This window comes from Ambystoma mexicanum, chromosome 13 (genome assembly GCF_040938575.1).
Source record: "Ambystoma mexicanum isolate Mex_15411 chromosome 13, UKY_AmexF1_1, whole genome shotgun sequence".
Lineage (NCBI taxonomy): Eukaryota > Metazoa > Chordata > Amphibia > Caudata > Ambystomatidae > Ambystoma > Ambystoma mexicanum.
This window is the reverse complement of record NC_090938.1, coordinates 735,487,829-735,514,615: the sequence shown is the minus strand read 5'-3', so window position 1 is coordinate 735,514,615 and position 26,787 is coordinate 735,487,829. Positions and strand designations below refer to the sequence as shown.

Below are 26,787 nucleotides of genomic sequence, written 5' to 3'. Positions count from 1 at the left end.
ACTAGATGTAAAAGGGACCTTGAAGGCCGGAAGGACCCAGATCAGGACAAGGCGCAGGGGTGCTCCCAAACCCCACCTGGGGAGATTACAGAAACCCAGCGCCTCAATTCAGGATAAAGATGCCAACTAACCAATTGCACTAACAATTCCCCCCTCTGCATAGACCTCTAAAACTCCAAAACAAACACAACCACAAACCTACAGCACAACAAACCGCACAAACTTCACTACCTTGCAACAACGTAACAAAAACACACATAGATTCGCACAACAGTACACGGCGACTACCGGCCGCAAACACCCCAGGCCCAGCCAATGGACCCACCGGGCTGAGGCCGCCAACAGCACATCACTGCTCTCTTGCACTTTTTCAGCTTCTTCCCACTAACCCCCTTCCCTTCCTCTTTCAGAGCCGCCAGGGGACCACTGTGGTGGATATAGTGCGCGGTACAAATGTCCTTTAACATTAACATACCAGTCTTGCTATTCTGAAAGCCCAGCAGGGCTGCGAAATTAGGTCACCCATGTCGGTTAGTCTTGTGGGGTGCATTTAAGGCCCTGAAACAGAAATCCCTGTCACCTGAAAAACTACATTAAACATTGCCACCAAAAACGGCTGTGCTTTGCTTTGCCTGGCACATGTGTGGCAAGCATGTAAACATGCGATGGCCTTGTGCAATTGCTTTTATTCCAATTTTAATGACTAAAGTTAAACATTTCACCAAAAACTGCTTTGCGTTTGCTTCTCTTTCAACTGAATAACAAGAAGTTATGCACTGCATTGAAAAACGGCTCTGCGTTGGATGTTCTTGCATCTGAATAACAAGAAGTTACGCACTGCATTCAAAACGGCCCGTGTTTGTTTTTCTTTCATCTGAATAACAAGAAGTTACGCACTACATTCAAAAACGACCTGCATTTGTTTTTCTTGCATCTGAACATCAAAGTTATGCACTACATCAAAACAACGGCCTTGTTTTACTGTTAATTCACATGAGGGGCAAGGATTTCAATATTGCAACCCGACACACAGCTTTTGTTTTCCCTTTCATGTGAATCGCAGCGCTGTACACCTTGCAAATGAAAAACTACTTGGCTTTTTCTTTTTATCCCGTGTCAAATCAAAAGAACCCTTTGCAGGGGGCCTACCCCTCTGTGTCCATGGGCCAACAGTAAATGTAAACCCACTCAAAAGGACACATAAAAAATTAAAAATCCTATGACCTACAGAACCGCATTTAAAATATTAGATGAAATAGGGCTTGTACAGGTGTGAAGGAAAATAAGAAACATGACTTTTAAAAGCCACTGTGAAAAGGATAGCCTTGCTTGCACAAACATGTCAGTGAAATATGTTGTGGGTGTGGGGTTGGCTAAGCAATGTACATTATGTTTGTCCCCAAAAGACTTCAGTTTCCTTGGGAAAGCCTCAGAATACCAGTAAAAACATGTTTTTTGGCTCAGGCAGGAAACTTCTCAATTGAATGCCCTGCCTCCCACTGGAAGTCGCACCTATAAGTGAACCATTCCACAGTGACATGTGATGTGGCTGAGGGCATTATAATTCTCTTCTCTGCCAGACTGGAAGGCGGTACTAGCAGGGAGGACAAAAAAAAAGCAAGTGTGGCTAGGGCTTGACCAAGATGTGAGTTCCTCCAGCACCCACTACCAAGGACAAACTGACAACCTTCAAAGGGTGTAGTAAAGTTGCAAGCTGAGCCATGGGGAGACAGTTGGCTGTGGGAGGTGAAGCGCCGCCCTCCCATATGTGACAGATCCTCCAAACTGACATGATACTCTCTCTCCTTGAACAAATGAGGACAGGGGCGGGGGTGGGATGGTGAACTGTCCTATCCCAGGGTAGGAGTCATTCTAGAGTACTCCCCCTAGATTGTAAAGTTAATGATGTAATTTGGGCTATATGAAGGGGGACTGTACTAGACACATACAAGAATCCAGGGAGACAGGAGAAGGAGGACGGAGGGAACCATACCATCCAGGAGAGTGCAGAGACCAGACCCATTGCCTAGCTGTCCAGAGTATCCTGAGATACAGCCTGGCTGTCTAGAATACCATCGAGGAGAATGCAGAGACCAGACCCCTTGTCCTATCTGTCCAGAGGGTCTTGAGATCCAGCTGACTTTCCATAATCCCAAACCAAGTCTTACTTTGTAAGTAGCAAATGACCCAGTCGTAAATTGAATTAACCTCTTTTTTTTTGTAACATTGCATCCAATATTTCGACCAGTGAAACACCATTGGAAATCCCATTGAAAGTCCCAAATTGCCAGTATAATTCACTCACCTTCCCATAGTAGAATCTGTATTAGCCTGTGTATGTTAGCGTATTCCCTGTGATAAATCTGTTATCAGTATAAATCCTTAGCATTATTTTGAATTAAATCAATTAATTCCCCATTGAAATTCACTGTACAAGTTGGTTAAAATTTGAAATTAACCCCCTTGTGCCTAGTATCTTTCTTTGATCACTATAGTCATTAAAGTATAGCCTCAACAGAATTTGTCTCTGCATAACTGAAACCCGAATTTGCACATGTATTGTTTGCATTACCCCACAAACTTCTAACTTACATCTGTCCTATTAAAAACCCAAACCATAGTCCTATTGAGAGCAACCTCTTTTGTCTAGAATCCTATCTATGTGCCTCTGACCTGTCCTTAAAAAACGATTTTGAAAGGTAAGCCCCTTTCCTTAGCTACCTGTCATTGCAAATCCTGTGTTAAACGAATTTCCATTTGCGTTTGTATTTTTTCCTTTTGCATTTGCTTTCTCTCCAAAATCGATTTTTCTACCTCGTTTCTGCGTTGTTCTGTGTGCTGATTAGTGGTCTCTAAGCTTACCTATCTTCTCAAGTGTAGCAACACAAACTTCCTTTTATTCTGTTTCACATTATCTGTCCCATAGCCGTGTGAATAATCAAAATCTGATTCTGTCGTATTGCTCCTAAAACGGGTTTTTGCTTTGTGTTCTGGCTTCCCATCTTGGGATGGTGGGCTTTATTCCAAATCCGAGTTTCTATTTCTGTCCGTACTCCTTGCCACAGCCTTCCATTCAAAGGAAATAGGTTAGCTGATGTTTGGGGGTGAGTGTTGCAGGGGAGTGCTTAACATTGGTGCAATCACTTGCTTTAAATCTGTTTTTCAAGTTTTGTCATTAAAGATCAGTGTGAACTGTGTTAGGATTTCTGAACCAATTGTTCTGCAGGAATCATTGCATTTGTGTTGCCACAACATTGGTGGCTGTTGTAAAATTGTTTGATTTTTTTTTTTTCATTAAACCATGAATTATTAAATATCTCATGGGTACACACCGGCCTGGTTCCTAGTCCATTGTGAGACGGTATGTTTGTGAAGGTTGGGTGTGAGACGGGCTGGGGGCCTACTCAAATAAAAGAACATGTGGTTTATTACAGAAAAGAAGCGTTATTGTATGCCACATTCATTGTCTGGGAAGGAATCCCTGGCTGGAGTTTGCCATGGAATAAAACCGTGACTGTCTGTTGTTTATGAAAGGGTGCAGTGCTGAAGGAGGGGTTGCAACTTACAATTATATGCTTGTCAAACTGCGTAATCAAAAACAAATGCTTCTGTTCTGCTAACAGCAGTAAACTGTGGGTTCATGGGTGCCAACTTTTAATTTTCACTGCAGGGGCAGAAATACTCCTGCCCTGAATAAACAAAAGTGACCACCGCAAATAGTGCCCTGGCCAAAAACATTTTATAGCACATGTTTTTTTATAAGGAATTGCAAAGTCATAAGATTAGCAACCAGTTTTTAATATATAACCTCTCAGCAACGGTCACTCAACCTGCTGAGCTTCCCTGCTATCCTCGCGTGCGCTTTCTTGGTGGCGGCAGCTGAGGCCTGGAATCTGCTTCCTTTCTCTTTGAGCAGCACCGAGTCTCATCTGCTGTTTCGTCGTGCACTTAAGACTTTTCTGCTCTAGTTCTGTGTATTGGACTCCCGCTCTCTCGTCAGCACCAAGTTGCCTTCGGGCGTATGTTGCGCTCGACAAATCTCTTTAAGATAAGATCCTTCTACTGTAGAGCGGTTTATGGATCCCTTCATGTCATTGAATTAACAACAGTATTTCGGGTGCAGCACTGCCATGGAAGTGATTTAAATCGGAAGTGATGTACAGTGTGGAAAGAATCAGCATGATAGATATCACACTATTATTTTGAACTTTTCCTTTGAGCAGAGTTCAACTGCTAGCTCTGCCTTCTCGGAACTCCGCCCCCCACCCCAGCCCTTGTGGGAACCTCCTTCACATTTTTTCCATTTCCACCACTGTAAAATCCAGTTGTTTAGGACCCTCTGGTCACTTCTCACCTCTCGCCAGCCTGCCCAGCAATCGTGTGTGCCATCTGGGTTCAGCCCAGACGTGCCCAATCTCCGGGCTTAGCCTGGAGACTCTGGGTTTGCACGCTCTTCTCCCGGTCTTCGGAGTAGCGCGTGGAGTCCCCGGGATTTCCGTCAGTCCCAGCAACTTGCACCACCCGTCCATGTGATTGGCTACAAACAGGCTGCTAGTGGCCAATCACATGGAGTTGAGCACGGAGAGACAGTATAACATGAAAATCTCAGCCTTGTCTGGTGTTACACCATAATGTTTGTCTTTTAAACATGTGTGCAGGATGGGTATGGCAGAGTCTTAAGGGAGCGGATCAGTCACACAGCCTGATTCCGGTGATCGGCCCGACCAATCCAGGGTCTGAGTTCTCCACAGTCGGCCGTGCCCCCCCACACCTCATTGATGGAGACTCAGAAACTCCACCATCTCAGGCAAGTCCCACAGGTGCTGACACCGACTCTTTCATGTTCTAAAAACCTGGCTCTTCAACACCTCGGAACCAAACTGAAGCAATCAAACAGGACACAGAAAGAACAAATGGACGGAATAGATGATGGCACAGACAACACCTAGGACCGACTAAGGGAAACTCCTCCGAGAACACGAGAGACGATGATAGGGGAAACGGAATGCGAGCGACAAACCCATGAGGACAGAACAATAGGAAACATGCCTAACACGACCAACAACCTTACCCGCTCAGAAAGGGCCTAGGGCACGGGCGCAGTTGCCAGTAAATCGATCCAAAAGGACCGGGTTGCAGCAAAAACAAACTAGGATAAAAAGGTGACCAATACAAAGATGGAAACACAAAGAGTAGCTGACTTAACATAATGACCGAGAGATGTGACAACCTTTTCAGGCTGAAACTTTGTCACCGAAAGGAAGACAACCTTCTCTAGATCATGAAGGAGACACAATAGGAGTGTGCAGTTCTCCTAACAACAAGGCTACTGACCATCCCCCAAAAAAACGACTGAAAACCTCACCACTCCTCACACACTTCTCACACTCTAACCAAACACAACCACATCTCTTGAAACCGCAGCAACGTGCACGCCCTTCACCACACTGCAACAACAAACACACCACACAGACCCCCACACAACGGCACACAACAGGCTCAGAACTGAATACCACACCAATATGCTCGGCAAACAGTGTTAACTGAACTGAAGCAGCTAACAGTAGTTCACAGCTCCTTTGCTCTACTCCAAACTTGTCCTACTAACAGGCCTAACCTACCCCGTTTTTGCTTCAGAACTGCCGGGAGACCACTCCGGTGGTGATACTGCACGGTACATATATCCTTTAACATTAATGCACCTGGTTTCCTAATGAACACAAAGAGAAGTTGTTTGGTGAAGATAGGATGTGTTTGGAATCAAACGTGCACTTGGAACCTGTTTTTCATGTTCCTTCTAGTTTCCATATCCAAACTAATGCGGTCCTTTGCATCTGAGCCGCAGCCATAGGGATCGGTTACTACTTTCACAATTTCTAACCTTACTGTCACGCTGGAGCCCCCTGTGAAGACTGCGAAGGGTGATGCATTTCAACCCCCTTCACAGAATCCATGTTTAATTCTGTTTTGCAAAAAATCCCCTGCCACCGTTTCTTGTGTTGCCTGTATGGTCTTTTATTTTGGCAGACTGAGTTGCAGGTGTGACGAAATGATTCCTGCCCTAAAGTAGTGCTACTACACCAGCAGTGACCCCTGTCATAAAGGCAAAGCACCCACAACCCAAAAGGTTCTTTAAAGTAGCATGGGCCGAGAGCAGGCTGTACTCTTCAGGAGGGGTGTGAGCCAGCACAGAAGCAGACCAAACAGCTAGAGTACTTAGTACCAGAACAAAAGAACCTCCAACCAAGGTTCATAACAATAGGATACTTTAGTTAAACTAAAAATACAAGCACACTAAGCCACCCATGTTAAAGGGGAGACACATGGGGCCATTTTGGAATGAGTGGAGTGCAAAATGAAACTGTGCAAGCCCCTTTGCACGTTCATGTTGTGCTCCAGCTCATATTGTCTTTTCAAGGATTGGCCATGGTTAAGAGCAGATCACGACTGCTGAAGCTTTGCACCCCATCGTTCTGCTGACAGCAATGCACATGGCACTTTGAACTGACATGTTGACAAACTACAAAGCAGCTGCTGAGAGGTGTCAGCAGAGACAGGCCTAGAAGAATGGCGTGCTTGTGTTATTATGCTGCTCAGGAGGAGGCGTTATTAAATGGGGGTCTGTTGAGCAGACCTCACTTTCAGAGACAGATCTGCCTGCATCGCTTTATTACTAAATCTCAGGCTGTTCCGTCCTCATAGAGGGCATTCCCCACACAGAGATGAGATGAGGTGAGGTCCTGGGAGGGGGATCCAGTTACGTTGTGTTTTAGTGGCTACGTTGAGCTGTGAGTTCGAGGCTAATTTAGCATGTGTTCAAGTTGATCATTTCAGATGTGTTCCTTCGGTCCGGTTCAGATGTGGTCTAGAGGATCACCCAGTTGTGATCTAATGGTTGGGGTGATACATGTGTGGCCCCTTGCTCAGCTGAGATTTGGTATGGTGGCTATGTGAAGACATGTCTGGAGTCTAAGTTGAGATTTGGTCTGGTGAATAAGTCAGTATGTGCTTTAGCGGCTATGGTCCGATATGAGTTGGAGACTAAGTTGGCGTTTGTTCTTGCGTCCAGTGTGAATTGTGGTCTTGTGCTATAGGAGTCTGAATTGAGTTTTGGCCTAGTGATTTAGCTGACATGCAGTCTCCTTGCTAAGTTGAGATAGGGTCTACTGACCAAGTTGAGGTGTGGTCTCACGTTACCGTAGATTTCTTTGAATACCATTTCCCCTGAAAAGATTTCACTGAATATATTTCACCGAAAAAGGAAGGGGAAATGGGTTAAGCCCATGGGCATACCTGCTAAAAGGCCCTAGGAAATAAATCTGAAATATGTACCTAAGGGCAAGGTTGAACCTCCTAAACACCAAAGAAATACTAGCAATCAGAGGTATAACAGCAAACAAAATGTGTAGATTCTGCGACAAACCGGGCACCATCGAGACTCGTCGACATCTTTTACTGTCCTGTCCGGGTCTGAGCTCCAAAAGAACGACCCACATAGGTCATTTGTTTAAGATTACAAGGTGCTTGGAGAAAGAACAATGGTGGAACGCGTTGATGTCGGGAGCAGATACTAAAGCAGTCATTGCCGGTGGGCAGTTCCTCCAGAACATAAACTTAACTCTGGAGAAAGCCTGCCATCTCGGCCAAACCGAACTGAAACGGACAGAGAACAACGAAGGGAAACTTTCACTCAAAGGAGTGACAATCGTTTCTTGTAAAAACTGCTATAAACACTTAAATCAAGTAATAAAAAAAAATGTGTGTATGCAATGCATAATAGGTGGGGGGGTGGGGTAAGGGTAGGGAGGGGAGCTGCGCGGGGGTCTCCCCCTGAAAAGTAAAAAGATTTGGTTTTTCGGTGAAATGGATTCAGTGAAATCTACATTAGGAGAAATATACAGGAAGACATCACATGCATCCGTGGCCGCATGCCTAAAGGAACATGTGTGTTTGTTGATAGGTCGACATATGGTCTTGGGGCAAAGTTAAGTGTTACGTGCTACACTGATGTGTAGTCTCGTGGCTAAGTGGAAATGCTGTCTGGTAGTTGCATTAACGTGTGGCTTTGTGATTCGGTTGGGATGTTGTCTAATGGGTAATACCCACGCTTAGCTTGTGGTGGTGTCTAGTGATGGAGTGAACACGTGCTCGTGTGCATACATTGAGATCTTCTCTAGTGACCGCGTTCACACGTGCTGTTGTGACTTAGTGGACATGTGCTCCAGTGGCCGGAGCTGAGACTTGCCTGGTGTTTAGGGAGGCCTGTGGTCTCGTGGAAAAGTGGAAATGCAGTCGTGTGGCTACGTTGACGTGTGGTCTCGTGGCTACGTTGGTGTGGTACAGTGGTAACGTGGAGATGGTGCCGTGTGGATAGATGTGTGTGTGATCAAGTGGCTGCACGGGGTTAGGTGGATATGTGGCCACGTGGACACACACATGGTGCAGTGGAATTGGGAAACGTGGCTCTAATCCTGGCTTTTCTCTTTGGCCGGAAGCTGTCGTGCTGGCTTCCTGTGTCTCGGGTCCCCTGGCTGCCAAATTGGGTGTTTTGGAAAAACGGGCAGAATACTGGTGTAAAGCAGGCACTGGGGAAGATGGAACATTGTGTTCAAGTGATGTCCCTCGCCCAGAGTCCCCACCCCCCTCCCCAAGCTCCTGTCCTATAAATACTTGACGGGACCTGGAATCGTGCCCGAGCAGAGCTTGGCTCTCGCGTCAGGAAATAAACGTGACTTCTGCAGCGTACAAGGGATGGCTAAGACAGCCTGGTAGGTTGATGCCCCTAGAGCAGGGTGTATGCATGCATCTGTTTCATCTGTTGACAGGTGTCAATGCCAGTGCTGCAGCTCAGTAGCTTAATGCACCAATGCATACATCTATCCGTCAGCTTTTCATGTTCCTGGGGTTGACGAGAGGCAGCACGGTGACAACTTCCTTCAAACTGAACATTGACCATAGGCTATGGATCACAAGTAAATCTCGGGAGGATAGCTCAGGGGCAACGTGCTCGCCTCGGAAGCAAGACGATCCGGAGTAATGCAGGTTCGATCCCCGAGTCTGCGCTTAGAACCCTCTATTATTTATAAAATATTTCCCACTTCGAGAGCAAATATATGCTCACTAATCAAGCAAGCAGAATAACTCCCCCACCCCTTGCTGCAGTTTGGGGGGGGGGGGGGCGTTTAGCCAGTAGGATCCCTGTTTACATCAATTACCCAAACTGTACATTTCAAGCACTATATGACCCACGCCTGTGCTTCTCATACATCAATAGTGGCTTCAGATATGATTGTGTGATCTTGGCCACATGGCTTTCCCCGTCAGCTATAGCGGTCCTTTCTGACGAATGAAAGAGTGCTAGGAAATAAGTGAACCGGGGAATAGTATAAAGTGCTGTGTGGGGTAAAAAGGAAAGACAAAGGGAGGAGATTGCAAGGGGAGGGGGGAGGGGAAAAAGTGCAAGGGCGAGAGGGGAAGTGCAGTATAGTGTTAGTAGATTAACAAAACAAAAGTAAATAATAAGGGCCAGCTGGTGGCAAGTGCAAGGTAGGTGCAGACAAGTGCTGGGAAGGGGGGCTGTAGGGATACAGAGACAGTCCCACAGTGCAGGGGGTGCCAGGGAGGCAGTGCAGGGGAGAGTGGCTGGGCCAAGGACCGAGTTCGGTGAGTGGTCCAGTAGCCGATTCAGTGCAGTTTCAGTAATTTTAGCAGGGGAGACACTGTCATGGAAACTTAAGTATGGGTCTGATACTTAAGCTTGCATGATAGTCACCTGGGCTGGAGGCAAAGCACTCATTATTTGATTATTTGGTTTTGGCAAGGAGCAGCGCACCCCGGAACTCAGTTGTTGTGCTCGTTCCTGTGAATTGAGCCCCCTGCTGTTCTTGTGTTGTGTGTGCCCCACCCCCCCGTGTTCGGTTAGCACCGGCAAATGATTAGCAATTATTGGAAACATATCAAATATTAAGTAAGCTAGTAGCGTGCTTGGGCGTCTCAGGCTAGAGGTCAGTGATTGGGCCGGGGCACGTGCCCCCCCCCCCACCCTTCTCGCTACCGAGAGGATATGCTGCCCTCTAGTGGGCAGCAATGGAGGATATCTCTGGTGCTGAAGGCTGCAGAAACCGATATCACCTACAAGCGCCTGGAAGAAATCCGACTCATCCAGTGTGTGCTACAGGAGAACTGAGCCAATGGGCAACCAGGCGCTTTACATGGCCGAGATGGGCGGGCCTGTTGCATGGCACTCCCTGCACACGTTAAAGAGTTGGCAAACCAGGCTGAGGCCCTGAAATATCAGCGTTCCCACTTGGCTGAATTGTGTGTGCAAATCGCTACACCACTGTGCCTTGTTTTTCTGCATAGCCCGGACCTGGATCGCCTAACCATGACTCGGTTCAGCTTTGACTGTGGGCATTATACCCTATTTTTGGGACTGACCCCGCGTCTGGAACGGACCCCCTCTACTCGAGTCGGCTCTGCGTGCTCCCTTGTTCTCCTGTGATTGCCCCCCTTCTTGTACTCTTGGTTTTAGCCACGGTGCCCCCTGGATCTCCTGTGTTTGGGCCCCTCGGTATCCCGTTGTTCTCTTAGTTTTGGGCACGGTGCCCCCTTGTCCTCCTTATTGGGCCCCTCGGTATCCCCTTATTTTCCTGTGTTTGGGCCCGGCCCCATCAGCTTGAGACGCCCCCGCAGTGCCCCCCCCGTTATCCTGTTTTTATACCCGGTGGCCCTGGTTCTCCTGTGTTTGGGCCCGGCCTCTCCCTTTGTGAAGGCTCGCTGTGCCCCCTTTTCCTCCTGATTTTGGGCCCCTAGGTATCCCCTTGTTCTCCTGGTTTTGGGCCTGGAGCCCCCTGGTTCTCCTGTGTTTGGGCCCTCGGTAACGGTATCCCCTTGTTCTCCTGGTTTTGGGCCTGGTGCCCCCTGGTTCTCCTGTGTTTGGGCCCCACGGTAACGGTATCCCCTTGTTCTCCTGGTTTTGGGCCTGGTGCCCCCTGGTTCTCCTGTGTTTGGGCCCGGCCCCCTCCCCTTGAGGCGCCCCTGTAGTGCCCCCCTTGTTCTCCTGGTTTTCGGCTCGGTGCCCCCTGGTTCTCCTGGTTCTGGGCCCGGTGCCTCTGGTTGTCCTGTATTTGGGCCCCTCGGTATGCCCTTGTTTTCTTGGTTCTGAGCACGGTGCCCCCTTGTCCTCCTATTTTTGGGGCTGGCCAGGCTGTAGCTTCTTGTCAGCCGAGCGCCGTGGCTTGGGGCGGGTCTGACTCACATCTCCCTTGCCTGGCGGCTGCCAAGGGCTCTGGCTGAGTGCCAGGCTCTGCAGTAGTCTTGTCCCGGCTTGACTCACTCGCTGCTGGAGCTCAGGCGGGCCAGAGAAGCGGAGCGCCCCCGGGACCGAGGCAGCAGGTAGGGAAAGCCCGCGCAGGCCTAGGCCTCGGTTCCCGACCCGGCCTACGGGTGTCCCCCAGGGGTGGGAAATGCTGCTGGCGATGCGATCTCTGTTTCTTGGGGTGAGTGGGCCGCCTCTCTTCCTCTGGCAGCACATATGCTGAGTACCCGGGCCCCCCCTCTCTGCCTGGGGTAAAGGGGGAGGGGCACTTTTCCCCTCATGCCTTGCCTTTTTCGTAATAGTTCCTGTGAGATGTTTCAAGCCGAATTGTTGGAATCATCGGAACTGAGACTCTACCCCTCCCAGTCCCCCACCCCTCTCCAGTGCACTGGTTCTAAACTGATGGCCCCGGGACATGGAGTTATCAGATCACCCTAGACCCCCAGCAGTGGAGCAACACCATTGAGCAGACCGAGCTTCAGTCCCCTCCTCCCCCCTTGATATTTTGGGCTATATTTAGCGGAACTACAGAGCCGTGGGCGAACATAACAGGACACAGATGTTAAACGGCGCCTGGGCTTTGCTGTTAGCAAAGTCCCGGCAATTACTAACATAGAAGAATTTCACGGTTAGCACCTCCATTCACATGCATACATTTTTTAGGCATTTGAAATTGTGATGTGGGGTTAGTACTTGCATGGCATGGGGAGTGATAGGGAAGGGGCGGGACCCCTCTCATTCTCGCAGCAGTCCTTAAGCGGATGCTTTAAGAGTTAAAGGAGAGAGTTAACTGCTTGTAACATTGAAGTGGCACTAGAATAGTCTCTTTGGAATGCGTGATGGAGTTGGATGCCCCTCACACAAATACGTTTGTTCCCCCACCGTCTCTGAAGTTAGCCCCACTCCCCTAAAATGTAGCTTTTGGTGCGCCCCTTACTCACATAGCATGTGCATACGTGTGAGATGGCCGTAGGAGGCGCACCTGACGGGTTCAGGGTCCAGTGTGGACGTTCTTTAGATAGTAGCGATGGGTCTGGGGCGGGGGAGAAGCGGGGTTGCATGGAGCGATCGTTTATTGGAGAGAGATTCTTTGAAGACTAGGGTCTTTGGATCTTTGCTGAAGTGTGCACTGGAGGGAGGAAGTCTGACCTGCGTTGGAACCTTGTTCCAGAGACAGAGTGCAATGCAAGAAACTCACATATTCACTCCAGTGGACCACAGCTGCATCGAGGTTCCGCTGCTTGGATACTATGTCCTGGTGTCGTTAGTGGGATTCGGCTGCCGGTAATGGCATTCTTGTCTCAGCAGTGGTGTTATTATTTTCATCTTGGTGGTGTCTCCAGTGGTGCTATTAGAAATCATTATTGTTGGCCTCTGTGCTGGTGTTGGTGGAATTTGTGATGACATGGCTGGTTTTGGGTCATTGCTGGTGTTAAGTGCTGTAGTTGGTTGTTTTCGTGTCATTGCTGGTGGGGATTGTAATGTTCTTGGTGTTACTAGAGGTAACTGTGTCGTTGGTGTCACTGATGATGTGGTGTTGTTAGTGGTGACATTTTTGGTTTTGTTGGTTGTATCCCTCTAGCCATCTGTAGTATGATTTCTGGCATCTTTTGTGGTGGCAGTGTTGGTGCTGTCATTTTTGGTTTTGTTGGTTGTGTCCCTCTAGCCACCTGTAGTATGATTTCTGGCGTGTTTTGTGGTGTTGGTGCTATCATTTTTGGTTTTGTTGGTGTGTCTCTCTAGTCATCTGTAGTATGATTTCTGGTGTGTTTTGTGGTGGCGGTGTTGGTGCTGTCATTTTTGGTTTTGTTGGTGTGTGCCTCTCTCTAGTCATCTGTAGTATGATTTCTGGTGTGTTTTGTGGTGGCGGTGTTGGTGCTGTCATTTTTGTTTTTGTTAGTTGTGTCCCTCTAGCCACCTGTAGTATGATTTCTGGCGAGTTTTGTGGTGTTGGTGCTGTCATTTTTGGTTTTGTTGGTGTCTCTCTCTCTCTCTCTAGTCATCAGCAGTATGATTTCTGGCATGGTTTGTGGTGGAGGTAGTGTTGGTGGCATCATTCGTTGTGCTGCTGGTGAAAGCACTGGTGTAATATCTGGTGAGCACTTTAGTGATGGTATTGGAAGTGCCTTGTAACGGGTATCATTCGTGCTAGTGATGATATTCTTGGCGGTGTCGTCGTCGTCAATGACAATGGTAGTGCCATTAGTTGGATTATTGGAAGGGCATCAGTGCTGCCAAATCTACTTTATTTCGGGTGAAAGAATGCATCAAAGTATATCAAGCAAACCCTGACAGTGTGTCCATATTAAAACCAACAATCAAGCAAAGGTCAAGCAAGTTCTCAGAGTAAAAACCACTTCGCTGTGCTCATATAACCTATATACATACATTGCCTTGGATTCTGATAAGAAAGTGTACTGCCAGCGCTCTCCCAGCTCTCAGAACCGGGAAAGCTATTCGTACACAAGTGTTTCAGAGAGCGACAAAGCAAGGGAAGGGAACAAGGGAGAAAAAAAACGATGTTACTAGGCCCAGTAACATTGAGAACGTGCAAGTGCAGGGGAGAGGGAAGGGAGAAAGTGCAGGGTGAAGGGGGGGAAAGTGGAAAGTGCTGAGCAAAGGAAAGTAATAACAACAAAGTGGTAGCACAGCCAGCAAGTGCCAAGTGCTAGGTTTAAGGTGCAGACAGGTGGTGTCTGATAAGTACAGAAAAAGTGGGGGGGGGACTGTAGGATTACAGATACAGACCAAAGTGCAAGGGTTGCCAGGAGGCAGTGCGTGTGCATGGCAGGGTGAGCAAGTACCTGGGCCCGAAATCAGAGGGTAACCAGGTGCACAATGCCAAAGCAGAACAGATCAACAGGGGATAAGAGAAGCGAAGGCAGAAGCAATGAGGAAGGTCTTGAGGTGCTTCCGGAACCGTAGATGAGTCTACTCAAGTTTGAGAGTGGCAGGGAGGCTCCAGAGGGAAGCCCCAGCCAAAGACAGATATCTACCCCCAGCGTGTTTCTTTGAGAAACGACTGACCCTGAGGGAGTTGCAGGTGGAGGAGCAAAGAGTTCGAGAGGGAAGGTGTTTAGGGAGGGAAAGTTGAAGGTATTTTGGACCCAGGCCCCAGAAAGCCTTGTGGACAAAGCAAAGGGTCTTGAATTTAATCCTTGCAGCCACTGGGAGCCAATTAACAGATTTCAGGGCTGGAGGCCAAGGACAAGTCTCGCAGTCTTGTTTTGAAAGAGTTGCAAAGGGTGGAGAGTAGAAGCAGGTAGATTTAGAAAGAGGCTGTTGCAGTAATCCAACATAGAGAGAACCAGGGCTTGAGAGACAGTGAGCTTCTGGGGGAAGGAGAGGGAAGACAGAATACCTCTGAGGAGGTGCAATTGGAAGTTTAACTTTTTAGAGACATCAGAGATGTTGGCAGAAAAGGAAAGTGTGGAGTCAAAGATGACTCTGAGGTTCTTAGCCCCTAGGTGGGGGTAGGCGGTGGGCCAAGGGAGGACGGCCTCGAGGGTGACAGGAAAGGAGGGTGAGGGTGTGCCAATGAGAATCTCAGTCTGGCTGGCATTCAGGCAGAGATCATTAGCGGAGCACCACTCCTGAATGGCAGACAGGCAATCGGAGATGAGTGAAGGAGAATAGGTGGCTGAGGGCAGCCTGAAAAGGAGTTGAGTGTCATCCGCATAGCACTGAATATTGGAGCAGAAAACGCCAATGCAATGGGCGAGTGTTGTCAGGTATTAGTTGAAAAGCCAGGGTGAAAGGTTAGACCCTTGGGGAACACCACAGGTAGTGAAGGAGACAGAGGAAAGGAAGGACCCAAGTTGGATGCGGGAGGGTCGATAAAAGAGGAAAGAGGTCAGCCAGGCCAGAGCCTGATTAGTGATACCCAGGTTGTCACAGAGACGGTTGAGCAGGATGGTATGATTGACTGTGTGGAAGGCAGAAGAGAGATCGAGTAGGATGAGGATAGAGGGGATGTTAGAGTCCAGGTTGGAGAGCTGATCTTCACGGATGTTCAGGAGAGCAGTTTCTGTGCTTCTGGCAGCTCTAAAGCCAGACTGATGGTTGTAGAGACAGCCAACGGAATCAGAGTGAAGGTTAAGCTGCGAGATGGCCAGCTTCACCAGTTGCCCGGGAATGGAGTGATAGAGATTGGGTGATAGTTTGCCGGGCAAGAAGAGTCGGTTGTGGGATTTTTGAGAAGAGGGTGCACAAGAAAGTACTTCAAAGGGGAGGTCAAGGCTCTCGAGGCAAAGGAGAAGTTGCAGAAATTGTCCAGGGCAGGAGCAAGGGTAACAATGTGGTCCTTGATGGTTTTGGAGGAACAGGGAAGAAGGTTAGCAAAATCAATAACAAACTCAATTTATTTATTTATTTATTTAATTGTTTTGGTTTGTAATAAACCTTTACAATACAAAAGACACATAAACAATTCATATAAAAATGCAGCTAAAAGTTTTCGCCTTAAAATATACAAGTATGACATAAATAGCAATTTCATTCTTAAGCAAAAGATCACAGTACATTACATATCTAAGTTATAAGAATACATTTAAAACAACACAACAGTCATCAACCATCGCACTAAGAAAGATCACAGACGTTTACAGAAGCGGTTGAGTTCACAAATTGAGCAAAGTACGCAATACGTTGTCGCATAAGCGCGGGACATATGAGCATAATATGTTGGAGGGTTTCCTCCACACCCTCTTTTTTACAAGATCGACACCATTGCCACCCATCCTCAACTTTCTTTCTTATGTTCCGTATTTGATTAGTCCACATCACATTCATTCTGCAACGCATACATTGATTCCGAACCGACCTATATGGATACTTCCACAAATACACCTCCATTTTGGGAAAGTATTTCCACAGGGAGTAAGTCTGATTATACATCTTCGATTTGGACACTACATTTAAAGTATCCAACCAGTCATTTCCCCTAATAATTTGTTTGATCCTATTGGGTTTACTTATTAAAATGCAACGTGCTATGCCCAAGTTCCCGAGCAGTTTTTCACCCTCAGTGTGCAATTCATTCATAAACTCACAGGATGATGCATTTCCCGTAGAAGCATATAGATCATTTTCCCTGGACATGATACATTTTCTCCACAGTTGGAGTCTTTTGCCAATCACGAGTGAATGAATAGATTGAATCCCAAATTCATATCTGATTATTTCAATACGTATACATTTGGGTAAAAAGAACAAAATGCCCCTCCATAATCTGCCTTCCAGCACCTTTAAGTACTCCATAAAATCTGAGGCAAAACATTCCAAACCATATAAAAGCTTTGGCAACAATTTCATAGTGTAAAATTCCTTCAGAGGTTTCATAGTGAACTTACCAAATTTCTTCTCAATAAGGCGCATTTGTCTCAAAGCTACTTCAATTTTGAAACTCAACTGAGTTTTAATTAAGGAATGAGAGCCAGAACCCGAAAAACAATATCCAAGATATTTGAACGCAGGTTGTATTTTGATATGTTTACCCTCACAGTACCACGTGAACGCATTTTCACTCTTACAGGGTTTACCCATATGGAACAATAATAGTTTTTGTTGGATTAATCTTGAAATGTAACTGTGAGATAAACTTTTCAAATTCTTTGATAAGATGTTGTAAACCAACCTTTGTATTGTCCAATAATAGAAAATCACCACCAAACTCAATTATACGTCATGAGTTTGGACTAGTCTCACTCGCCTCGAGGGCTGAGTGGAAGCACCTGATGTGCTACGCATAACTATTAAACCCACCAGCTCAGTCACTATATGAAAAATGGGGGCACGTTCACACACAAACTTCTGGAGACTCTCAGCATGAAGGTAGAGATGAATAAACTACGGAGTGAAATAGGATCATCTATGAAAGAGTTGATCACAAATCAGGAAAAAGTAAAACAAAAGTTGTCTGACTACGACTGGGGTAAAACATCAGAACCCATGACCAAATCTACGCTTTACAAGCAATATGCAAGATTGGTATATAAGAGGGAACACATTCTGAGGTATATACTTATCTTTCCATGCTCCAAAAGAAGATCCTTATACCTCAGTTTCCGAATGAACCAACTCCCAACACTCGAGAGAGTGGGGAACCGGAATGGTGTTACAACAGATTTAAGCTGTAGGTTATGTGGTATGGCTGTAGTAAAAGAAACAATAAAACATCTGGTTTTGGGCTATAGAGCGCTTAGGGAATATAGGAAGAGATGTCTAGACATGACACAGGGCAATGAAGCCTGCTGGGTTAGCCTGGTGGGGGGCAAGCACAGAGCCGTATCTTAGGGTTCCTAGTGATTCCATAGACAGCCAAACCATCAACAACCATACCACAGACAAAAAAAACCATAGAATAAAGAAAAACAAGGAATTATATAAAGAAATACAGTGCATGGATGCACAATAAAAATACAAGGAATTATATTAAAAAAATACAGCGTATGCATGCACGATAGACTGCCTACAAGAAATACAAGAAAATGTATAATGAAATACAGCGCATACGTGCATGCACGATAGAGCGTGCCTAAAAGGAATTGTATAAAGAAATACAGCACATGCATACACGATCGAGTTCCTATCGTGCATGCATGCGCTGTATTTCTTTATATAATTCAGTGAAATACAGGCATTATATAAAGTTCATGTAAGGCATAAAGGGCATGCATGCATGAAAGAAAGGGCCAATAAGCAATACAGGGCATATCAAGTGAATATAAGAAACAGAGGGCATGTATGCATGAAAGAAAGTGCCTATACAAATTACAGATTATGCACACATGATAGAAAGTGGCTATAAGCGATACAGGTGATACAAAATGCATGTCACAAATAGAGGGCATGCATGCACGATAGAGAGTACCTATAAGGAATTCAAGAAAGTATGTAAAGAAATACAGAGCATTATATAAAGTTCATGTAAGGAATAATGGGCATGCATGATAGCAAGGGCTGATCAGCAATACAGTGCATTGTGATGAATCCTATGGATGCCTCACTGAACCCCTGCCAAAGTCTCCTCCCAGGTGGCTGGTGAAAGGCAGGCACTTTCTGATCCTCACCTTTTGTGTGGGGTGGGGTGGGGTGGCGGGGGGTTGTAATGCGGGAAGGACCAAGTCCCAGTGTGGTGAGGAGATCCCGTGGGATGAGACACAGTATTTTTCCTTGAAAGGGAAGAACCTTTCGGAAATGCCAAAACATGTAACGGCTTATTGTCGCTATGGTGTATCTGAACCACATATTTAGTCAGTTGATGTGGGCAAAGCTGGTGTGACACTTATGAATACCACAAGGAAAGTGAAACCGTTTGAAGTATCCCCCTTTCTCCCCAAGGTACATTGAAAGGGAACACAAATAATCATTTGAACAAACTGCCTTCCTCTTTCCACTTAAATCCGAATGAATCTTCTTTAAAGGCATTTAAGAAAACTAGATATGCATGTAAAACTACCAAGGTTAATTAAAAAAAAACGAATTTTGCCTTTTGAGACTACAAGTCCCAAATCCCATACATACTGGGACGATAAAGAACATTGAAGAGCAGTGTTGCAGCAGTAGTCACGTAATTAAGCCTAATGACCTACACCTGAAGGAAGCTGAGAGTCTTAAAAGGTCCCCCCAGGTGCAGGCCATTAGATAGAGCTGGAGCTGGAGCTGGGGTCAGCGCAGAAGAAGTGGTAGCAGAAAGAAGATAGCACAATGTTGGCAATCCAGGCAGATGTGGGGGGACAGAAGGGACGCCTGGACTCTGACCAAGCAGATTTCAGCTGCCTGTCCTGAGAGGGTCCTGTTTCCCCAAACTCTGAAATGCAGAGGTTGTGCAGCAGAAGGCGTGAAGGAAGACTGCTTTTCCACACGTGAACCTAATTGCAGAGATTGCGCAGCAGCAGAAGGCGTGCTGGAGACCGTGGCTGAGAAGAGATTTGCAGCCTAGGGCCCTGAGAGCAAGAGGAGCTCTGTAACTTTGAGGCGGTCGAAAGCACCTTTATAGAGGAAGAATGTGTGCCCAAAGCAGTTCAAGTCCTACCTGGCGCAAAGAGTAACACAGAAGCCGGTGAGTCAAACCAAGCGATCTGAACCCTTGCACGAATACAGGCAGGCAACAGTATCCAGTAGGATCACTCGCGTATGAGTGAAAGCTGTTATAACGCGACTGTTGATGACTGAACCATGGTAAAGAATGGAAATTAGCACCTGCGTGTGATTAAAACGTTATTCCTTTTTCTTGCATAAAAGCATAACTCAGAGAAACACTTTCATTACATGTTGAAACATCCGAAAACAGATGAAAGACTGGTGGCGTATAACCAAAAGTGCTTCTGGGGCAAAGGTTAGCCTCTGAGTCAATTGTAAAGTGGTTAAATACAATATTACTCTGAAATGACTAACACATTGAGAGAGAACAAGCATTTCCCAAAGCCAAGAGGGAAGTAAGCATTGCCTAAACAACAGTGAATGAACCTTTCCCAAAGGCACAGAGTTGTGCAAGCATTGTCCTGGGTTGAGAAGGATACAAGCCAAGAGTGCAGATGCATTTCCCAAAGCCAAAAGACCCGCAGAGTGAAGTCTAACAGAAGGTAACGTGATATGAGAGTGGTTCAGGTGAACTACGAGTTCTGTGAAGTCATCCTGACCAAGATATAAACTGTGTCTCAATAACTTCACTTGAAGCTGTGTTTCATTAACCTAATCAGAACCTGTGTCTATTGAAACCTAATAAGGAACTGTATTTCTTCTTTGACATTTATAAGCTCTGACAAAGCACCTCGGCCTAAAATGACATTGATGCTATGGGATTAAGTGTACCTTCATTATTTAAAGAAGTGGAATCTTTCTGTTGGCTGAACTGTGGTTAACAACCCTTTATCTTGACATTTTAAAGGAACCAAGAACTGAATTGAGACTTTGTTTAAAACCTGGATTTCCTTGTTCCATTTTGTTGAACATTTAAACGGAATTTAACTCGAAACCTGGGGAAGGGGAGTTGAGAGACTATGAATACATGAGAAGTGCAACTGTTGATATTGTTGTGAATTTCCGTATATTCTTTGTGTATTTTATGTTTCGGTATGAGGGCGAGATATCCTGTGTTAGTGTTTTCCTTTAGTTTTGATAGGAAGGGAAATCCTCGTCAGAGTAGGGATAGTGAGGCAGGGAAATCCTCGTCAGAGTAGGTATAGTGAGGCAAGGAAATCCTTGGCAGAGTAGGGATAGTGAGGCAGGGAAATCCTCGCTAGAGTAGGGATGGTGAGGCATTTGATTCATCAAAACCGATGAATTCATCAAATGGCATATTTGGAGAAATCATCCATATACTGTCCACCTGACATTTCTGACCCTTCACAGCATATAAAGTGGATATAAGAAACACAGGGCATGTATGCATGGAAGAAAGTGCCTATACAAATTATAGGGCATGGGCACATGATAGAAAGGTGATATAAAGTGCATATAAGAAATACAGCGCATGCATGCACGATAGAGAGTACCTATCAGAAATACAAGGAATTATATAAAGAAATACAGGGCATTGTATAACATTTATATAGGAAATACAGGGCATGCATGCATGATAGACAGTGTGTACAAGCAACACAGAAATACAAAGCAAATGTGCTTAATATGTGCCTATAAGAAATACAGGGCGTGCACTCATGATAGAAAGGGCTTACAAGAAATACTAGGCATACACGGGTGATAGAAAGTGCCTACAAGCAATACAGGGTATGCACACATGATAGAAAGTGCCAATAAGCAATACAAAGCATGTAAAGAGCATATAAGAAATAGAAAGCATGCATGCATTCTGTGATAGTAGGTGCCTATAAGAATGACAGTGCATGCGCGCATGGTAGAAAGTGCCTATAAGCAATACAGGGCATGTAAGTATGTTAGAAAGATCCTTCATGTAATACAGGGCCTGCATGCATGATAGAAAAGTGCCTTTAAGACATACAGGGCATTTAAAGTGCATTTAAGAAATAGAAGGCTGTTTGGTCACACTCACAGTTAAGGTCCAGGGCTACTAGGAGTTTGCAGACTCAGAACTCACGGAAGGCCCAACACCTTCCCTTCCCAAAAGGAACGCAGGTCCAGATAGACAGCAAGTTCAACTGCGGTTTATTACAGCCAAAACCAACAGGGATCAGTACAAGGATAGCAGGGCAATCTTGGAACCTCTCGTCGTGCCCTGTCTTGCAGGCCAGTTTTGTAACTTCCTGATGTCCGGATGACATTGCAACTTGGGCCCCTCTCCAGAAAACCTATTGTTGTCTGGGATTGGGCATTGAGTGGTAGTCCACCTATAGTGGACAGTACACATTTTAGTTTACTGGCTCTTGCATGTCAGGTGGCTGGCCTGGCCTATTCCAGATTATCTAATTCTAGACAATGTTGCAGTGTGAGGGTCTTAGCATTGGTTCTTGCATGTTATTACCCAACGCTAGGGTCCTGAGCTGCGATTGGCTGTAGCTGCTCTCCCCAGACCTGGGATTTGAAATGGTTCTCAGCTCGATGTGTACCGTTTCAATATAATAAGTATAACTATGTGTCTGCATTGTAATTTGTGTGCACCACCATTGTCTATGAGAGTGTCGTTCATGTCATGCAACTCCTGCCTTCTCGTGTAACGACTTTGTTGCAAGCTTCTGTCTGGCGGCGTGAGACTGCGTCTCTTCCCAGCGCCTGTTTTGATTCATCATCCAGGCTTGCGAGTCTCGTGTCTAGAGACAGAGTTTGAGCCCCTTCTGAGCTCTGAATTGTCCTCGATATTGCAGAATTATTCATTTTAACTTCAGTTGGTGTTATTGTCGTTCAGGGAATGGAATGTGACTCGTATCTCTGGCCTTGGCAGCCAGCTTAGTTTCACACGTTTTGCTTCTGTGTGCAGCCTTAATTCAGCTCGGCTCTTCGCCGAGGGTCTGTAGCCTGCTCTGATTTTCCAAGTTATGTTATGGCTTCTGTATGTCATGCTATTCTACACCCTCCATATGTTAATCATACTGGACTGTCAGGTCCCATAGGTGCTCCTGCAGTTCCATGAAATTAGTTGCATGTACGCATCTGCAAGCATTCATTCAGGATCTCTTTGCTTCTTGCGGCTTCTGCTTGGCTGCATTTAAGCTAGTGACAAAATAACAAAGCAACAGCAGTATGTGCATGTCTCTGTCCTCCAACTATAGAACTGCGCATCCGTGTTCTTCGTGTACTTGTGTGTGTATGTTTTATTGTGCGGATGGCACATGTGCTTCTTGTCTAATGCTGCTAAGTCGTGGTGTTGCTAACAACGTCATTAGCTTTGGCTTCATGGCCCTTTAGTCAATACTGTCAATTGAAGTCTCCTTAGTTGCCGCCTGAGGGTCTTCATCCACTCTGGGTAAGGTCTGCACCGCCCCTGGTCTGTAAGGGTGGCGGAGTGGGTACCTTTCGATGTATTTGTCAATGGTTGGAGCACTGGGAATTGGTGCGAAATAGTATGAATGACCACGATACCTTTGGTCCCTTTTCCGCATCATATACTTCATTGGTAGGAGCGGAGGGGGTGATTTCACCCATCCCTCTTCAAGGCATGCATGCATGATATAGTAAGTCCCTATAAGAAATACAGGGAATGCACGCATGATAGAACGTGCCTATAAGCAATACAACGCATATAAAGTGCATATAATAAAAGGCATGCATGCATGCATGATATGATAGTAAGTGCCTATAAGAGTTACAGTGCAACCGCGCAGGTTAGAAAGTACCTATAAGAAATACAAGGCATTTTATAAAGAAATACAGGGCATTCAAGTTCAAATAATATGGGGCATGCATGATAAAGTGCTTATAAACACAAAGCATTGTGCATGAAATAAAGTGCCTACAAGAAATATAGGCAAAGTGTGCAAGACAGAATGTGCTTACAAGAAATACAGGATATGATCTAAGATGAAGTGCCCTCTTGCTGTGAATATTAAATAAGGCTATGACCAGATACACAGATTGCAATTCAAATTGTAACATGTTTACAGTACTGACTTCAAGGCATAATTGTAAAATGTAAAGTACTTACTTGCAGCAGGGGAGGACTGCAATAATACCAACCCCCACAGATTAAATTACCATATACAGTGAACACACCGTTTACAATGGGAAGTATAAAACGTGTGTTTGGTGCCAGGCATTCTTCGGTAGTTGCAGCTGGAACGAGGCTGTCTCTGTGGGAATAATCCTAAGAGGCCACACATCACCTGATGGTGAAGCCGTTGCTTCTGCAACATACATTCTACAGCAACACATAGCCCTCCAGTCCCATCAGCCGAGCATCTATGCATGTCCCTCATTGCCCTCCCCCTGCACTCCCGTCTCATCCCAGAAACCTCTGCTTCCCCCGCGTCCTACCTGGAACCCCCTGAGTGTGTCCCCTATGAACAGCGCTCGGTTGCTTCCCAGCTAAGTGTATGCCTTATAAATCCTATACATAAATGCACTCCCCTACTCCCCCCCCCCTCACCCTCGTGCTGCTTTCCCTTACCAGCTGCCTCTGGTGCCCCCATATCCTACCTGAAACCCTCTTGGTTGCTTCCCACTCAGTCAGGCTTTGCGCGCACGTACAAGCACTAGGTCTGTTGCTCGAATATCTTTGCCCCACCCGCTCTTGTAGATTTTCCCTCCGAGCAGCAAGTGGTCATATCAGGCACCAAAGCCGCTAAATCGGAGCTTGTTTGCATTCACTAAAACTAGGCACCTTATGGAGTGGAGTAATTACTTTCATTCTAATACTGTCATGAAAGAGCTGGTTACCAAAGAAGCATTGGCAAAGCCAATAGTTTGGGTGTTTGCAGTTGCTTATTGCATTTAACATGTATAGGTTTGAGGTCAGTAAACACATGGGCCCTACATACCCAGTAATTAGTTTAACATTTCTAAAATTGTCTAAGTAATTCTTTGCAGACACATAACTTTAGTAATAGACATAGTAAAAAGATCCCCTTCCCCCCCTACTGCTGGACATGTACTCTTCTGGGTACCTCTTTACCGAGGGAGACAGAGTTCCTTCTGGGTGGCAGTCCCAGGCAGCCTCACTGCTCGTGGCTGTGTACTCATTATGGCGGAGAGTCTATTTTTAGTCGTTTACTGCCCGAGGGTGGCAGAATGCAGTTGAAGGCGTGCACCTGTGAGAAGGCTTTTATACCCAGTTACTGGCACTGGAAGTAATGTGTCTTTATTTCTCACCAGTAAACAGCACTGGCAGCACTCCGCAGGGCAAAACAGTAAGGGTGGAGGTGTTGAGGGCGGTTACGAGGGCATTTTGGTATAGTTTCCTACACATATTCGTGTGGTTACTGTGTTTTCAAAGGGTGAATTGTGAATAATCATTTGTGCGCAGTCCTACTAACCGTAGCCATTTTCACTTCCTTTCATGCTCCTACGCGTAATTCGGAAGGGGGCTCTCTGAGCTCTTTCCACCCACCAAAGATAGTATTCTCTTTGAGTTCACTTACCTAGGTGTAGAGAGCTATGGCTGGTGCTGTTCTGAGTCCACTGAGAGACAATTCAGCCTGTTTGCACAATATTATGTATGGAGCAAAACTGCGGTTTATTAAACTGTGCATGAGTGCGTATGTTTAAGAAAATCACTTCTACGTGACCCCGGTTTTGACCATCAGGATAAATAAGCTAGAGGATTGTGAAGTGATTTTCACAGGGTCACACGCTTTGGGGAAGCCAGAATTTGAGCCCGGGATCTTGGTTCCACAGTTTGGATTTTAAGTAGCAGCCTATTCTTTCATCCCATCCCACCTTTAGATGGGCACTAACATATAATGCTGCATACTTGTCTTTAAAAAGCTGTGCTGTGTTCAACAAAGCTACGTTAAAAACATTAAACCACATGGTAAATCAACCTAACAATATGCAAACAACATTAAGAGAAATGTGTTAGGCAAAGCAAATATCCGCCCTAAAAAGGCAAAGGAACACAACAGAGGTTGTGTTGGCAACATAAGTACAAGGCAATCCAGTGACGTATGCCATTTAAAAATAAAGGTTTGTCACCCTCCTCAATACAATTTCCAATTCAAGGAAATGCCGAAATGAGTGAACTCCCCGAATTTACAGTGAGCTACTATTTTTGAATTTGACAAACTTTGCTAGAAACACAGGTGTTGGATTGCGTAGCCACAATAGTAATCTGCCTGTGAGTATCTGCTCAGTAGGAACATTTTTGACCGTCAGTACAGCTAATAATGTTGACAAACAATGGTCGGCTTTTAACTCATTAAACCCGTCACCTCAACAATATGCATACAAATGCAGCCGCACGAGGTACAGGTTTGCAAGGTGACATGGTTAGGGGTGACAGAGCTGGCCGAGTACCTACCTCACCTTACCTGGAACTGCCTCGAGATCTGTCTAGAGGGGGACTATATTACAGCAAACCTTTTAGTATTGTTAAAATGACCTGTGTAAGCTGCAGTCCACTGCGCTTTGCATTCTGGGACTTGTAGTTTTGCTTTTCCCATAAGGTTACATTTACTCCATTTGCAAAGTGCTAGTGTCTAAAAAAGCTAAATACGGTGACTTGGCAGCTGCTGTCCTACCAACACTCAGTCCAGAAAGCATGGAAAAGAGGTAGGTGCGCTACCTACACACATGCACGTGGCAGCTTGGGATTTCTGTAAACTCTTCAGTGTGCATTAGCAAAATAAAATCGCTTCCTTTCATCATTGTTTGAAACTGGCATTCAGATTGTCGCTGCACATTTTGACAGTGACAACGAAAATTCCCAAAATGGAGGAGGCACCCCGATAACCCGGGCAGTGTCCTCCTCCTAACCTCCCCCCCTTCTCAGGATGGAGGGGAGGTACCCGCCGAAGCGCGGCAAAGCAGGGGAAAGAAAGCCCGCGAAATGGAGCAGCGCGGCAAAAAGGGAAAAAAGCCTGCGAAGGGCAACAATGGAAAGGGGAGGGGCTACCCCCTTTATAGCAAGCGGGCTTCCCACTGCAGGCAGCATCCAGCCTTGGCAGTGGGACGCCTGCCTGCCAACAGAGGACTTTGTTTTTGACTGTGTTTGGACCTCGTGACGAGGACTTCAGGAGACTGCCTGGAGGAAGTCTTCGCTGCGGAAGGAACTTCGACAGGCGTTCGAATTTGCTGTGCAGCCAGCGTCGCATCGGGCGCCCGCGCAGCTTGCCTTAGCTGCCCGCCTCAAGTGGAAGAACCAGGATCGGGAAGGAGCGGCGGCGCGGCGGTTCGCAGAAGCAGGAAGAGTACCGGAGCGAGCCAGAGGCGGAGCCCAGCAGTCCGGGAACGCGCAACGACATCAAAGGCCAGAAGGGGCGGCGTGCGGCGGGTCGCAGATACAAAGAAGACCAGGCTCCAGTGGCAGCAGAGGCCAGGAGAGGTGGCGTGCATCGGGGCTTAAGAACAAAGAAGCCCGGTCGCCAAGCAGGAAGGTGAGGAGCGCGGGCGGCCGCAAA

General features: G+C 46.3%; 1 protein-coding gene across 1 annotated transcript in view; it reads left to right on the top strand.

Annotated features, from left to right (window-relative positions):
• Nucleotides 1-11,283: 11,283 nt before the first annotated feature.
• LOC138521855 (N-acetyllactosaminide alpha-1,3-galactosyltransferase-like) overlaps nt 11,284-26,787 on the top strand; it is a 155,248-nt gene continuing 139,744 nt past the window's right edge. Inside the window, exon 1 of the mRNA XM_069635001.1 lies at nt 11,284-11,394. The gene's annotated coding sequence lies outside the window, so the exon portion shown is untranslated. The remainder of the gene's footprint in view (nt 11,395-26,787) is intronic.